Below are 15086 nucleotides of genomic sequence, written 5' to 3'. Positions count from 1 at the left end.
ATAATGATATATCTAATGGTGTATGTAATGGTGTATATAGTGATATATATCAAATGGTGTATATTATGGTGTATTTAATGGTGTATGTAATGCTATAATTAATTGTGTATGTTATGATGTATATAATAGTGTTTTTATGGTGTATTTAATGGTGTATATAATAATATATTTAAGGGTGTGTAATTTCATGATTACCTCCCTTGGATCGTCTGCTAGCCAAAATGAGCGACAACATAGAGAGAGAGATGAAGTGGATAATTTATTATCTGCAATAGATTACAGCATACTTGGTGATAAAAAGTATCAATCTATCAGTGATGATGATGTTTCAAGGTTTCTTCGAGATCTGGAAAATGAAAACACAAGAAAGAAGAAAGATAGAGACATTAGAATTATCAGTGTGTACCTAGTGATGGTTGAGGGGGAAACTAGAAAAATTGAAGAAAACGATGCAGTATCTTTAGATTCCTATTTGTCAAGATTTTTTCTGTCAGTAAAAAAGAATGATGGATCAGAATATAAACCAGTCAGTCTAAAAAGCTACCAATCTTCCCTACAAAGATACTTGAAACAAATGGATTCTACATTTAACATAATTTCCGATATCACATTTGCAAGATCTAGAGAAACACTCAAATGCAAACAAAAAGAACTTAAATCAATGGGTAAAGGCAACAAACCCAAGGCTTCTGAAGAGCTGTCAGATATGGATATTGATGCCATGTAAGATGCCAAGACCCTCGGAAGTGATAACCCCCACAGCCTCCTTCACACCATGTGGATGATTCGTTGTCTGAACTTCGGCATGAGAACTGGAAAGGAAACCAGAAATTTACAATGGGGAGACATTGACATTAGAAATGATGATGATGGATCCGAGTATCTTATCTTTATAAGTGAGCGACAAACACAAACAAGACCTGGTGAAAATCCTAAAAATATACGGCAAATAAATCCAAGAGCCTATGCAACAACAGAAGACCTGGAAAGATGCCCTGTCAATGCATATAAATTGTACAGACAGAGACGACCACCAGCCTCTTGTACACCAGACAGTCCATTTTTTTTAGCATTCAATAACAACAGGAAGGAACAGTCGTACTGGTACAAAAATGCTCCACTGGGTGTCAACAAGCTATATGGAATTATGAAGGCTATGACAGAAGGTGCTGACACAGCTGATGACAAAAGATTGACATCATACAGGTAAATATTCAATATCTATATTAGTTTTGGATAAACACTTTAGTATAATATTGGGAATTACAATGACAATCAGCCATAAAGTAAGTCAAAACAAATAAATAGGTAATAAATATCAAATAAATGGCATGATATTGAATATACCAGAATCATTTGGGTTTTTTCCGTATAAGGAAACACCTGGTCCAGAAGTTAACAGACAGCGGGGTTTCTCCCAATGACATCATTCAGATATCTGGTGAGATGACAGCTGTAAACAAAAAAAATGAATTTATGAAATTTTTATACTACATATATTAAAACAATAAAATTATATGGAAAAAACATATTTAGAAATAAATTTTGAAGGTTGGTATTCCACTGAAGTGAAAATATACATTAATTTTATCTATATTTATTTAATAAGTCTGGGGACAATAACTAATTTATTTTCCTTTTTTAATATCAATGGTTAAAATGTGTTTGTATAAGTTAGTTAAATTCATTTTGTTGGTATTTTGAATATTATGAGAACATATATCGGTAAAATAAAGAACATTTGGAAATTCTATTGGCCTCATCCTATAAACGTGTTGTTTTAAGACATTAAAGTAATGAAATACCAAATAAATAATAAAATACTCTTAAGAGAAATACAAATATCATTCATTCATCTTTCAAAATATGGATAAGATGTTATTTTGAATTATTTTGTTTGCCAAATTTCAGGCCACAAAAACGTGAATTCGATAAATAATTACTCAAGTATGAATACTGAAAAGCAGAAGGGAATATCTCGCATTCTGTCAAACAGTAACACCGCCAGCAGCACAGTCACAACAGCTGATCGAAATCCGGACTCGGCACCAATGCAGGGTGGATTTGCGATGCAATCTGTGTCCAACCGCCTTCAGAATCAACATTTAGCTTGTTAACATATGTCTATCACCTGACATGTTCAATGTATCAATGTCCTCCGAAAAACACACTGCAAATGCGACAACATCAAACACATGTGAAGACGAGTTACCACCATTGAAAAGACCATGCTTGCAATAGAATGACAAGATCATCTTGAAATATGGCATAAATAATGTTCGCAGTAAAATATTGACAACAAAATATGTTAGTGCGAAACATTGTTTGGACAATGAGTTGTATACAATAATAAATTAAGAAATTGATAAAATGCCAATTTGAATAAATGTTTTTGATTCACATTTGTATTTTGTTTTCTTTGACAATTTGAAATGGGTATAAATTTAGTGAACTATTTACTTCATCGTAGTAAACGCGACAGGTCGTATGTGAGCAGGTCACGACGCGAGAAATATCATAGTTGTTCTCGTAGTTGAAAGATCTGACTAAATTTCAATTTAAAATATGTAAAAATGGGAGATGTATATAATAAATAGACTACTTCATGCTTTTTTTGTCGAATACGATTTATATTTCGTCGAGTGAAGCCTCAAATATAAATCGTATTCGACAAAAAGCATGAAGTAGCCTCTATATATGTGTCTGTTTTCTGCATATAAAGTGTTGGAATATACAGAATACCGTAAATCCTTGAACAAATACCTGGTATTCACAGACATTTTGAAGAGTTATTTTCCTTGAATTCTACCAAGTAATGCCTGTAAGGTTCCATACTGGATACCGTATCAGTAAAATACATAACGTGAGAAATATCCAACAAGGCTTTAAAAAACTACGCCTGCTTTGAATAAACACCAGGTCTCGTGACCTTCCGAAATAAATTACTCAAGGCGCTTATTCAAGATTTTACGGGAAATGTCATGCGCATGACAGTAGATTGAATCATGGTATAACTGGAGAGAACGAAGGTAAGTGTGTAGGTGAAAGAGGGAGGGACACATGAAACAAATACTACCTTAACCACAATAATATCTATGTTCACATCTCCATCAATACTGAACAAGCTATTGCCAGACATAAAGAATACATATTCTATGCTACACGGACCCTGGCGTGCGTTACCAAGGGGTGTTCCACCTGCTATCTGATCCTGCTGGATGACGTCTTGTGATAGACCCCCGTCGAGTAGATACATCGGTCCCATTACACCTGGCAGATGAAGACAGATAACAGAGTCCCGACACACGATACGTGATATATAGCATAATTGGCCAATTTCGTCTAATCCGTCAACCATAATTAATAGCGATCTTGTTTAAAGTTGACATTTACGATAGAAGTTGTAATCAGTCGCGAGAATGTTGACAGTTGCACCACATGCACAAGGGCATAAGCGTCCTTGAACATGGAACGACAACGATGCGTGAGGCGGGAAGAGTGAGTGAGAGAGTGAGTTGGGTTTTACACCGCTTTGAACAGTATTCCAGTTATTTCATGAAGTGACGTTTTAATGACGTTTACCATTTTCGTGAATCCCACGAGTCCGGGTATGTGTGCAACACTACTGCCATCCATCCTGTCAACAACCAAGGAAATTAATTGTAAAGCCCACATCCTGTTAAAATCTGCGGCTGGTCACTACAGCAATCAATATTATACACGCACTTCCCTTATGTACTGCCACTGACAATCACACACATAAACGTACAGTCCATGCTGTTAAATTACGCCCCTCCCTTTGAAGTGTAGAAAGACGGTATGAGTACCAGTTACCATAACTGTGCTTGTAGTACTCTGCAACATGCGGTCTTTTCCTGAACATAAGACAGTTTACTCTATTTAGTGGGGGCTGAAAAAAAACTTAAAAACCGTTAGTAAGGAAGAAGTTCGTGCATATCCCTTACCAAAATGAGTTAAAAATGGAGGGAGGTGTTGGTAAACTGCATTCATACATTGCTTTGTACCAATGTGTCGGTGTGGGACATTTGACTATATTTCGTAACGAAATAACAATATACGTAATGACCAGGTAGACTCTAAACAAACGCGAGTTCTCATTCACGGGGTTCTGGCGCAAGCACATTTTGACACCTGGACGAGCGACTATAGGAACCAGTATAGTATACCTCACAAACTGAAGTAGTTTCTGCTTGATAAAGGAGGCGGTCCGATTGATTGCCGAGAAGGGTGATCATTGACACTTTATGTAGGTCAGCTGTCTATTTGCCCACATGGTAGTTAGGCCACTACCTAATTATATAAATACAGGTTTCAATTGGAACTATATTGTCTGCTGTCACTGGCTCACTGACTAAGCACTCACCTTTTGAGGCAGCATATCAATAACAAATTCCAGGAAAACCCGCAATATTTGGGAACCGTTTGTGACCATAGAATTTAAGTATAACATTACACGATAAAGATGATATAACGCTTGTGAGTTTGGTGTATTAAATATCCTGTATGAGGAATAAACTCAATGTCTGAATTTAGCACACCAAGGATCGCTGATTACAATGTTTATTTAAAATACATGATCCGAAAACACTCGTGTGATAACTTGTATACCTTAGTGGTAATACTTTATTGTTGGGACCCATTAAGAAACCAGTTGGCAAAACCCTTGACCAGTTGCTTCACCTGGCCCACTCTAATCCCAAAGTGGGGTCCATGTGTAGGCTACCAAGCAAAAGTATTTTACTCTATTTCGCAAAATTTCCGCGGGGACTATGCTGTATGCTTGTAAAAAAATTGCGTATCTACGCGGGAACTACGCAGGATGTTTGTAAGTTTTCTGCGTAGTTCCCGTGTAGCTACGCAAAAGTTTTACAAACCCTTGACCAGTTGCTTTATATATTGTCTATTTCAGTTTGTTTCCACCTTTCTGTCTATACCCTTTTATACATGTTTATGCTGCTTAATCTTATTACTCATGTCATCTCGTGTATCATAAAACTATATATGGTTTCTCCTCCCTAATCTAATGTTATAACATTTTCAAATCATAACCTTCATCTAATACACAACAGATGATGCAAAGACATATTTTATTTGGTTTTATTGTCTGTGCGGTCTTAAAATTGATTTTATTAGTCTTTAAATTTTATGTCTGGTGCATATTTTCACAAACAGGACCGTTAGCTGATATAAGGAATGTAACATCCAGTTGATTTTCCAGTTATCTTGCTTACTGTTTTTGTATCAAATATGGGGACGGCATACGTCAGTGTGACAACGAAGTATTTAAAAAAAGTTAAAAAGACAGTGAAACGTCAGTTGTGATACAACGTCTTGTGTCTTTGTGCCTAATATAATAGTATCCACAATTAACGACCATATGTAATACATGTATCATTGAGATATTCAATGAATTGCGATTACTAATAACATCATTTGACGCAACTGTTAATGATTATATGACACATCACGATGATAAATGTAGTTATTGTAACAGTATGGATAACCTGTCAGAATTTGTTACCAGAGAGGAGATTGAGAAATCAATCAAGTCATTTCAAATGGGCAAATCCCCGGGTGTTGATGGCATACCACCCGAATTTTTTAAACACGCTAATTCAATTTTACCATATTTAGAAATATTATTTCAATGCTATATTGGATAGCGGTGTTTTTCCTGATAGTTGGAATGTCGGCATGATTATCCCAAAGTGGATGTTAATGATCCAAATAATTACCATGGTATTTCTTTGCTAAATGTAATGGGTAAAATATTCACATCTATCCTTGAATCCAGAATGAGAAGATGGCTACAGGTTCATGAAGTATTTTATTGAATGTCAAGCAGGTTTTAGACACGACTATTCTACAATTGATAATGTATTTGTTCTACAATCTTTATGTCAAAAGTATTTGAGAAAACCAAAACACAGATTCTATGCAGCGTTCATAGATTTTCGTAAAGCATTGACTTTGTTGACAGAAATAAGCTATTGTTTGTACTTCTCATGAAAGGTGTACGTGGGAAAATGTTTAGAAATCTAAAAGATATGTATGACAAAGTCTCAGTTTGTGTTTGAATCGGACATTCGAAGACTGAAATATTTACAACAACATGTGGAGTACGCCAGGGATGTATGTTTTATTTATATTTTTTTATAAATGAGCTTGTAGATGAATGAAGAAATGCGAATTGAGAGGTGTTTTTGTTAGAGATAGACTAAACGATATCACACTGCTATTATTTGCAGATGACATAACATTGATTGATGACACTGTAATAGGCCTACAAAGAAAACTTGATGTGTTAAAAGGTTATTGTAACAAATGGGGCCTAGAAGTTTACCCGGAGAAATCATGTTTTGTTGTTTTCAGAAATGGCGGATACCTAAGAAATACAGAAAAATGGACTTGTGATGGTAAACATATGAAAGTAGTATCCCACTATAAATATCTAGGTATTGTCTTCACATCCAGATTAATTTGGTCAAAAGCGTGTGAAACATTAGCACTACAAGCCAGAAAGGTTCGTTTCCTATTATTACCTTATTAAAGGATTATCCAAACATTTCTCTAAAGGTAGCATCTACAATATTTGAGAGTAAAATATTGTTATATGGTTCGGAAATTTGGGGTTACACTTCTCGTGCAGATATTGAAAAAAATTCAGAGGTTTTACTTTAAATGATATTTATGTGTTGATAAAAAAAAGTATCAACCAATGCTGTACTAGGCGAAGTAGGTAATTATTTTAGTCGTTGTATAAAGTATTGGTGCAGGCGTTTGTATATGGATAGTTGTCGATACCCAAAAGCATGTTATGACATGTTGAAATCACGGGATGAAAACGGCAGACACAATGGGTAACGCATGTTCGTGTTCTTTTGCTGCTATTAGAAACCAGATTTACGTATGTTTGGATCGCACAGGAGTGTGGCAGCATATCAAATTTTATGCAATGTTTTAAGCAAAGATGTAAAGGCATAGAGATTCAGAATTGGCATGTTAAATTTTTTTCTTCATCATTTCTAAACCATTATTCTACATATAAGTCTGTACTCGAACCAGAGAAATATATTATGGATCTTATCCGCATATTATATAAATTCCGATGTTTGAGCCATAAGTTGGGTATTCAACACTTTCGTTACAACGACAAAGTCAATACTGATTTACTTAAGTGCAAGAAATGTAATCATAATATAACTGAAGATGAATACCATTTCCTTTTAGTTTGTCCATTTTATATGGAAAACAGAAAGCTCTACATCCCAAGCTACTATTACCAGTATCCATCACGAGCAAAATTTAATCAACTAGTAGCAACAAAAAATGTTAAGCTAATTAAAAATATTGCTATAAATTTGAAAATAAATCTGCCTGTATAATGTATCATAAATATTGTATTGAGATAGTAAAACAGTTGTCCCACTTGTCCATGTGCAAAGATTTATCTCATGTATCATACTCTTGGCCATACATTTCTTCTTCTTCTTCTTCTTCTTCTTAACGTGTATTCGAGAGCAAAAGAAAAAATCGTTCACGAGTTTAAAAAACTATATACAATGTCTACTGTTAAGGATCTCACTTATGGATTAGACATTATACAACGTATAAATGAGAATATGGGAATAATCATAGGAAGGCTGTATTTTCTGAACTGTTCCCAATGTCAAATCACAAGAGGCAATGCATTTAAAAGTTGCATTCGTGTCCCAATATACACTCAAGTTTTCATCAATCGGGCAATATCATATCACCAATTTTGAAGCATCCCAGCACTCAAATATTGCCGATGTACATGGCACATATATTTAATGTATCATTCTACATTAGAAAACTCAAAACCCCATTTGTTGGAGTTGGTTACCACCTGCCGTGTCTGTGACTTGAGCACAATGAACATGGATGGGAATCAAATGTTGACTGAAGGTGACGAAAGGTGATTGAATCACAAAACAAGTTCAATGGCTTATCACAATTCTTAATATAAATGTGTGTGTGTGTGTGGAGGGGGGGGGGGGGGGATTGCGAAAGTTTAGATTTTGCACGAGAGTGTATTAACTTCAGGTTTATCTTGTATACACAATACGTAAATACCTGACGTCAGAACAATCAAACCTGGTTATATATTATTATAAACTAACAATATTTACACACACACAACTAACTTTAATCATAATATAGTTATATTCTTGTACATTGTGTTGCCACACTGCCACATTTGCCACACTGAACTGATCATTCTAAACATAGTTTTGATACACACCGGTTATTAATAGTCCAGCAATATATCGTCAGGATACGTATACATGTAGATGCACCAGATTACAGGTTCATATTGTATACTTATGAGACATCAAACAAAATTTTAGCGTGACAAAGTAATGCTTGAACTACCACCCCGCGCATTACGAAAGCATTACCTGAAATGCTCTGTTTAATATCTAGAGAAAAACACAAAGATTATTTATCTGACCCTTGTATACAGCTGAAAAGAAAATAAGTGAAATATGTCACGGGATATGAGCGACTGAGTAAAATAACCTGACCCTTGTATCATACCACACATGGCAAAATATGGAAAATTTTGAAAGATGTATTTGCATACATGATACAGATAGCTAAGTCATCAGTTATAAGAAATACCTTTTGTTGGCACACGTGACCAAACATACAGTGAAAAGGGTATGTCAAGGTGTAGGAAATTACTGACGACGATCATCTCCCATTTGTCACACAGCTTAAAACAACAACTTTTATGGTTGAGGGCACATCAGGTGTGTGATATATTCCCTTCAATCCGAATAGAATAGTCCTGTCGTCAACTGGTACAGCATTTAAACAAATCAGTGTTTATTCTTGATTTATTATTGCTTTAAACTCTGGAATATATTGCTCAATTGAAGGATTTAAAATTGTACACATGAAGAATAATATATAACATATACATAATATATACTCTTCCAAAAAAAAAGAAACGCAAAGCCAGATTTGTTTGAGGTAGGAAAATACACTTAAACGAGGAACCGTACAAGCTATTGAGCCAAAATGTTGGATAGCTGAGAGAACAATGGAAACAAGCTGAACGACATTGAGGCTCTTGTTGTTAATATAGAAAAACAAAATGACGTCACATTCGTAGTACTGCGCATGCCCGGAGAAAAATATATTGCATTCTGAGATAGAAAATAGTAACTTGATACAGAGAAGAAATGTGATCGGTCACAGACGATTCTGAATGATAAATGACAACTGGAAATAAATGGAAAAACCTTACGTAGGTGACAAATATATACATCTGTTGTGTAGACATCAATGTTAATAAGACCGCCTCCGTGGTCTAGTAGTCCCCGGCCGCGTCATACCAAAAGACGTTAAAAGATGGTACTTGTTGTTACCCTGTCTGGCGCTCGACATTTAGGGGCTAAAACAAGGACTGGTCGGCTCGGAGTCAGTATACTGTGTCTGAGTGGGGTATTCATGTTAAACTGCGGCATGGTATCTCAGTGGGCTAGCCCTATAAATCGGCATCAGTTCGGACTAGTACAAGCAGCCACACACACGCGCATGCACGTCGCTATATAAGTGCAATAATCTTGGACGCGACGTTAAACCCAATTTCACCTCACCTCACCTCAATATTAATAATAGGTGAAAGGATATGTTGATCACTGCACAAACAAAAATATAAAATTAACATTTAAACGAGGAACCGTACAAGGTATTGGGCCAAAATGTTTGGAGAGAACACTTGGTAATTGTAGTCATCTCAGTTATCGGTACATAGGAAAAGACCAAGGTGAAGGTCAGCTATCATCAAGAACGTGTATGTCACCCTCTGGAATCGATAGGGGCCTGACATCTCCTGCCCATGGAAGACACGAGTATGCGAATCACATCCTGAGGAATGGTAGCCCACGCGGCCTGCAACGCAAAAGCCAACTGCTGCAACGTCTGGGGTTGTTGTTGACGTCGGCGTAGCCGTCCATCCAAGTCATCTCCTTTCACGTACGTGGCGCAGTCGCGATCTTGGGCGGGGGCGGTTACTCTTGGTCGTCCCAACGTTGGCCGATCACGTGTTGACCCAAGCGCTATTCTGTATCCCATAGCCTTGTGATTGTGCTGGGCGCTACATTAAAAACCCTGGCTACAAACAGGAGATTGCCAGTATCTGGGCCATAACATTATGGGTAAAGGGGTGTGTGGCAGGTAAACAATATTCCACTGTCTGACAACTGGGCGGACCCCCTGACGACATCCAAATGAATACAAGTTTATCTCTTTAATATCACATTTGAGCAAAATGGCTAAACGAAATCTGTCTCTATTTATATGTCATGCCATGTTGTCATATACTTCAATTCCCATGTTATTTAAACTAAAACCAACTATAAAATATGGATCTTGCTTTGTGTAACATATGCTAAGTGCCATTGTTATATAAGAGTAGAACTTGTGCATTCAAACACGTTTTACACTTACTGTACATGGTATCGCAATCTGACAGACGGTCAGTAAAACAGCAGCAAATTAATTTCTTGTATAATTAGTTTGTAATTAATGTGTTATGTACATCTGTCGTCAGGGGGTCCTCCCATGTACATCCAAATAAATACAAGTTTACCTTTTTAGTATCACATGTGAGCAAAACAGCTAAACGAAATCTATCTCTATTTATATATGATGGCTTGTTATTAAGAAATTAATCCTTGTAACATTTTTAACCACTTCCACATTGTGTATTCTGTACTATGGGCCTGTGGCCTAACTATTATATATATGAATAAATGAATTGAATTGTTAAGGGATGCTATTGTTATTTGTAGTGGAAACTATAAGACCAAAACAGGAAATAAGTAGGGTTTTGTGGAAGATGACATTACTCAATATATCGAAAGGTTGGGTGTAAAGTCACTCAAGCTCGGATTTTATGTGCGATTGTTTTAGTCGTTTCTCAAGTGATAAAATTGTAAACAACTTTGGTAAATTTCGTTCAGAGTTGTGTTCACTGTGCAACATCCAAGTCATGAACGGAAAGTCCAGGAACTGACAGTGAAACTGGGGATTGTATATTCAATGGGTCGAATGAGGCAAGCGTAACAGATTTTCTAACGTATCGCGTCACCTCATCTGCCGATCACCCTGAAGCTGAAAGCGTGTGGAGCCTGGGAAATGTAAATAACACTGGCAATATTCATAACTCATTCAGATACACATGGGACTGTAACAAGTTAGAATTATTTAGCGAAAACATGCAATCCGGTAATATACAAGAATTTCTAAATACAACTTTTGATATGATATTTATTTGGTTCGTTTGTTTGTTGTTTAACGCAACACGCAGCAATATTCCAGCAACACGACGGCGTGATATGGTATTTCATGACATTGATTGAAGTGCTGAGTGTATAACAGATCCCTTCAGGTGAAAATAAAAGTTAAAAATAAGAAATAGTGTATGACCGATCTGCACTGTGTGTACAAGCGTATTCAACGCATCAGTACCAGGAGATTAACAATCTTAAAACAAAGGATTCCAGTATTTAGATAAAGATGTAAAACTGATTGAGAAAAATAGATGCAACTCCGGGGACGAAATTGTGATTGCAACTTGTTAAAATGTCATCTCAAAGAAAAAAGTAAAAATACTTGTTTAACGTTCCTGTAACTCTGTACCGACGTAAAACATTCAATTATAATAAAAGTATTGTGAACTTTTTAATGATTTTTTATCGCAGCAATATACCGAAAATGATCCTAATAAATTAATTACAAATTCAAGTTCCAAGTGTAACAACATATTGGATAGCATTGCCCTTAATCATGAAGAAGTACAGGGCATCTTGCTCTCAGTGGATACCACTAAGACGGTGGACCTGATGGCATAAGTAGCAATAAAACAGCCAGCTAAAAGTATATCAAAACCCCTAAATAAACTTTTTAACATAACAACAACACACCAGATCATTCTTACATAGAAATATCATTGGATCTGTTTGCTGCAAGTGATAATGATATCATCCATTGAACAGAAGAGACAAAGACTAGTAAATGTGACAAGTTTAATACAAACAATCTCCCATTAACTTTTTTAATGATGAAAACATTACCAAGAAAGTGAATGAGACAATTTCTAAAATTGAGAAGCAACTAAGTGAAGAAAGAAGTGTATCCGAAGCCTATCAATCTTTTACAGACCTAATATATGAGGAAATGGATGAAAAATTAAAGAAAATGGGTAGTAGAAGAAATAATATCAAAAGAAGATTTAAATCAAGGTTCAAACCATATTGGAATGAAGATCTTCAGGGAAAATGGGACTGTATGTGTGAAAAAAAAAGACTGTGGTTATCTTGTTCAGGTTCACAGCACAATAAAAGAGCTTTAAGAAGAGATAATGTTGGTAAAAGAAAACTATTTGACAAGTTTCTAAGGAAAACAAAGAGACTGTATCAAAATCAACAAAGAGATGAACTGTTATCTATGTGTGAAGAAAACAAAAGTAATGAGTTCTGGAGAGAAATTGGTAAACTTGGGTTATCAAATGATAGGAAGAAACAAATTCCCATGAAGATGAAGTTAGACAATGAAGAAATCACATCCGATGCAGACACTGTATCACAACACTGGAGAGACTCATATCATTCATTGTTTTCTGCTAATGAAGAAAAGAGCAGTAAACTGTTTGATGGTGAATTTTATCAAAATATAATAGAAGAATTAGCTCAATTGAAGAAAACAGAAGAAGACAGAGATATCTCAAGTTTAAATGAACCTATTTCATTCAGTGAGGTTGAGATAGCTTTTAATCATCTCAAGAAAGGTAAAGCTGCTGGTTAGGATAATATTCCTGCTGAAGTCCTACAAAATAATTACTGTATTAAGCTACTCCACAAATTAATACACTTTTGTTTTGAGAATTCAGTTGCACCTAATGAATGGAGTAAAGGAATCATAAATCCTATTCCAAAGTCAAATAGTGATCCACTTGACCCATTTAGCTATAGAGAAATAACTCTGTTATCTATTCCATGTAAGGTATACACAGACATCCTAAATAGGAGGATTCAATCCTGGTTAGAAGATAATAATACATTAGTAGAAGAGCAGAATGGATTCAGACAGAATCGCAGTTGCATAGATCATGTTTATAATTATGCACTTTACAACATCATCAATGTGAGAAAGTCCACTTAAAAGTCAACATTTGTGTGTTTTGTTGACATAAAGAAGGCATTTGACTCTGTTGACAGGCAATGCTTATGGTTCAAGCTTATGAAGTGTGGTATAAAAGGAAAAATTCTTCAATGCATACAGTCACTCTACAACAATGTGCAATGCACAGTTGAATTAAATGACTTGTATACAGATCCATTTGATGTGAATTATGGTGTTAAACAAGGCTGTAAATTATCCCCAACTTTATTTTCTATTTACATCAATGATCTTGCTGAGGAATTGAAAGGTTTACAATGTGGAATTGAAAAATAGAGAACTATATGTTATCTGTTCTCCTATATGCAGATGACCTAGCATTAATCGCCCCGGATGAAGAATCTCTACAGAAAATGCTATGTATACTCAGTGAATGGTGCAGAAAGTGGAGGTTAGAAATAAACTGTGAGAAAACACAAGTTGTGCATTTCAGACCCAAGTCTACAATCATTTCAGATTACCAGTTTAAATGTGGCTAAAATGTTGTACCATATACAGAGAGCTATAGATACCTGGGCATCTGGTTGAATCAACATATGGACATGCATAAGACTGTAAAAGAACTTTGTAAATCTGCCAGTAGAGCACTATCTGCATTGTACACTAAATTTAGAAGTTGTGGTGGGATGTCCTATGAAGTGTATACCAAGTTGTACAATACCCTTATCAAGCCTGTTTTGTTGTATGGAGCTGGTATATGGGGGATTAACAAATACAGGGAGGTGCAAGTCATCCAAAACAAAGCTTGTAGATTTTTTCTAGGAACCGGTCAAAATGCATCTAACTTGGCGATTCGCAGCGATATGGGATGTTCATCAAGTGATGTGGATCAAAAGATAGAATTATTTAGACAATTCTTCAGATGTGAATCAATGCCAGATAGCAGAATTCCAAATATTATTCATAAGTGGGCAATGTATCAAAGTAAATATCTTGATAAAAGAACTGAAATGCTGATACGAGACTTAAATGTGGATGGGATTATCAGTGACAGTGACAATAACAAGAAAAAAGTGAACTTACTGAAGGATATCTTGAAAGAGAAAGATAGTGAATCATGGTGTTAACAAGTGTGGGATGATGAGAACAAACCAAATGGTAACAAGCTAAGGACTTTCAGACTTTTCAAATTTGATATGAATGTGAGCCACTATGTGAAATGTGTGAAGCGAAGGGATTATCGAAGTGTTTTATCTAAGTTTAGGTGTGGTAACTCCCCTCTATTAGTCGAAACAGGCCGCTATTCCAAGCCACCTATTCCTTTAAATGATAGAATAATAATAATGTAAATTTTGTGCAGAAAAAAATAAATATGTTATTGATGATGAATCACACTTTTTAATAGATTGTTTTGTATACAGTGACCTGAGATATCAACTACTACACAAGGCAGCTGAATTAAACCAAGACTTTTATTATTTTAATAGCATTCAGCAATTATCTTATTTGATGCAAGAAGTGATTTTACAGCCGCTTTTAGCAAGCACATTATACAGCATGTATAGAAGGAGAGTGCATCTCTTCTAGTCTTAACATTGTATATAATATTTTTATTTTGTGTTTTATATTTAATAATGTTATATGTCTTAAATGCTTTTAGATTGTCTCATCAGCCCTAGAGGCTGGCTATTGTACTTTTAATGGCAACTTGCTTTTGTTTAAAATGTGTTTTTATACAATATGTGACACTTTAATAAACATTTCTTCTTCTTCTTCTTCTTGTATGACTCTAAAAGCCATTGATGATGGTATGGAAATTAGGGCAGTCTTCTGTGATATAAGTGAAGCTTTTGATAAGGTTTTGCATCATGTATTAGAAAAAAACATTTAAAGCGTTATGGTATTAAAGG

The 15086-nt window shown here is 35.4% G+C and overlaps 1 long non-coding RNA gene across 1 annotated transcript; it reads right to left on the bottom strand.

Moving 5' to 3' along the window:
• Positions 1–527: 527 nt before the first annotated feature.
• LOC124123800 lies at positions 528–2081 on the bottom strand. Its single transcript, XR_006859360.2, has 3 exons — positions 1944–2081; positions 1348–1453; positions 528–812 (listed from the first exon to the last, which is right to left on the bottom strand). It is a non-coding gene; the product is annotated as an uncharacterized LOC124123800 (long non-coding RNA).
• Between the last annotated feature and the right edge of the window lie 13005 nt (positions 2082–15086).

Source organism: Haliotis rufescens, unplaced genomic scaffold (genome assembly GCF_023055435.1).
Source record: "Haliotis rufescens isolate VD_foot unplaced genomic scaffold, xgHalRufe1.0.p SCAF_7, whole genome shotgun sequence".
Taxonomy (NCBI): Eukaryota; Metazoa; Mollusca; class Gastropoda; order Lepetellida; family Haliotidae; genus Haliotis; species Haliotis rufescens.
The sequence above is the reverse complement of the archived record's forward strand: the minus strand, read 5'-3'. Positions and strand labels throughout refer to the sequence as shown.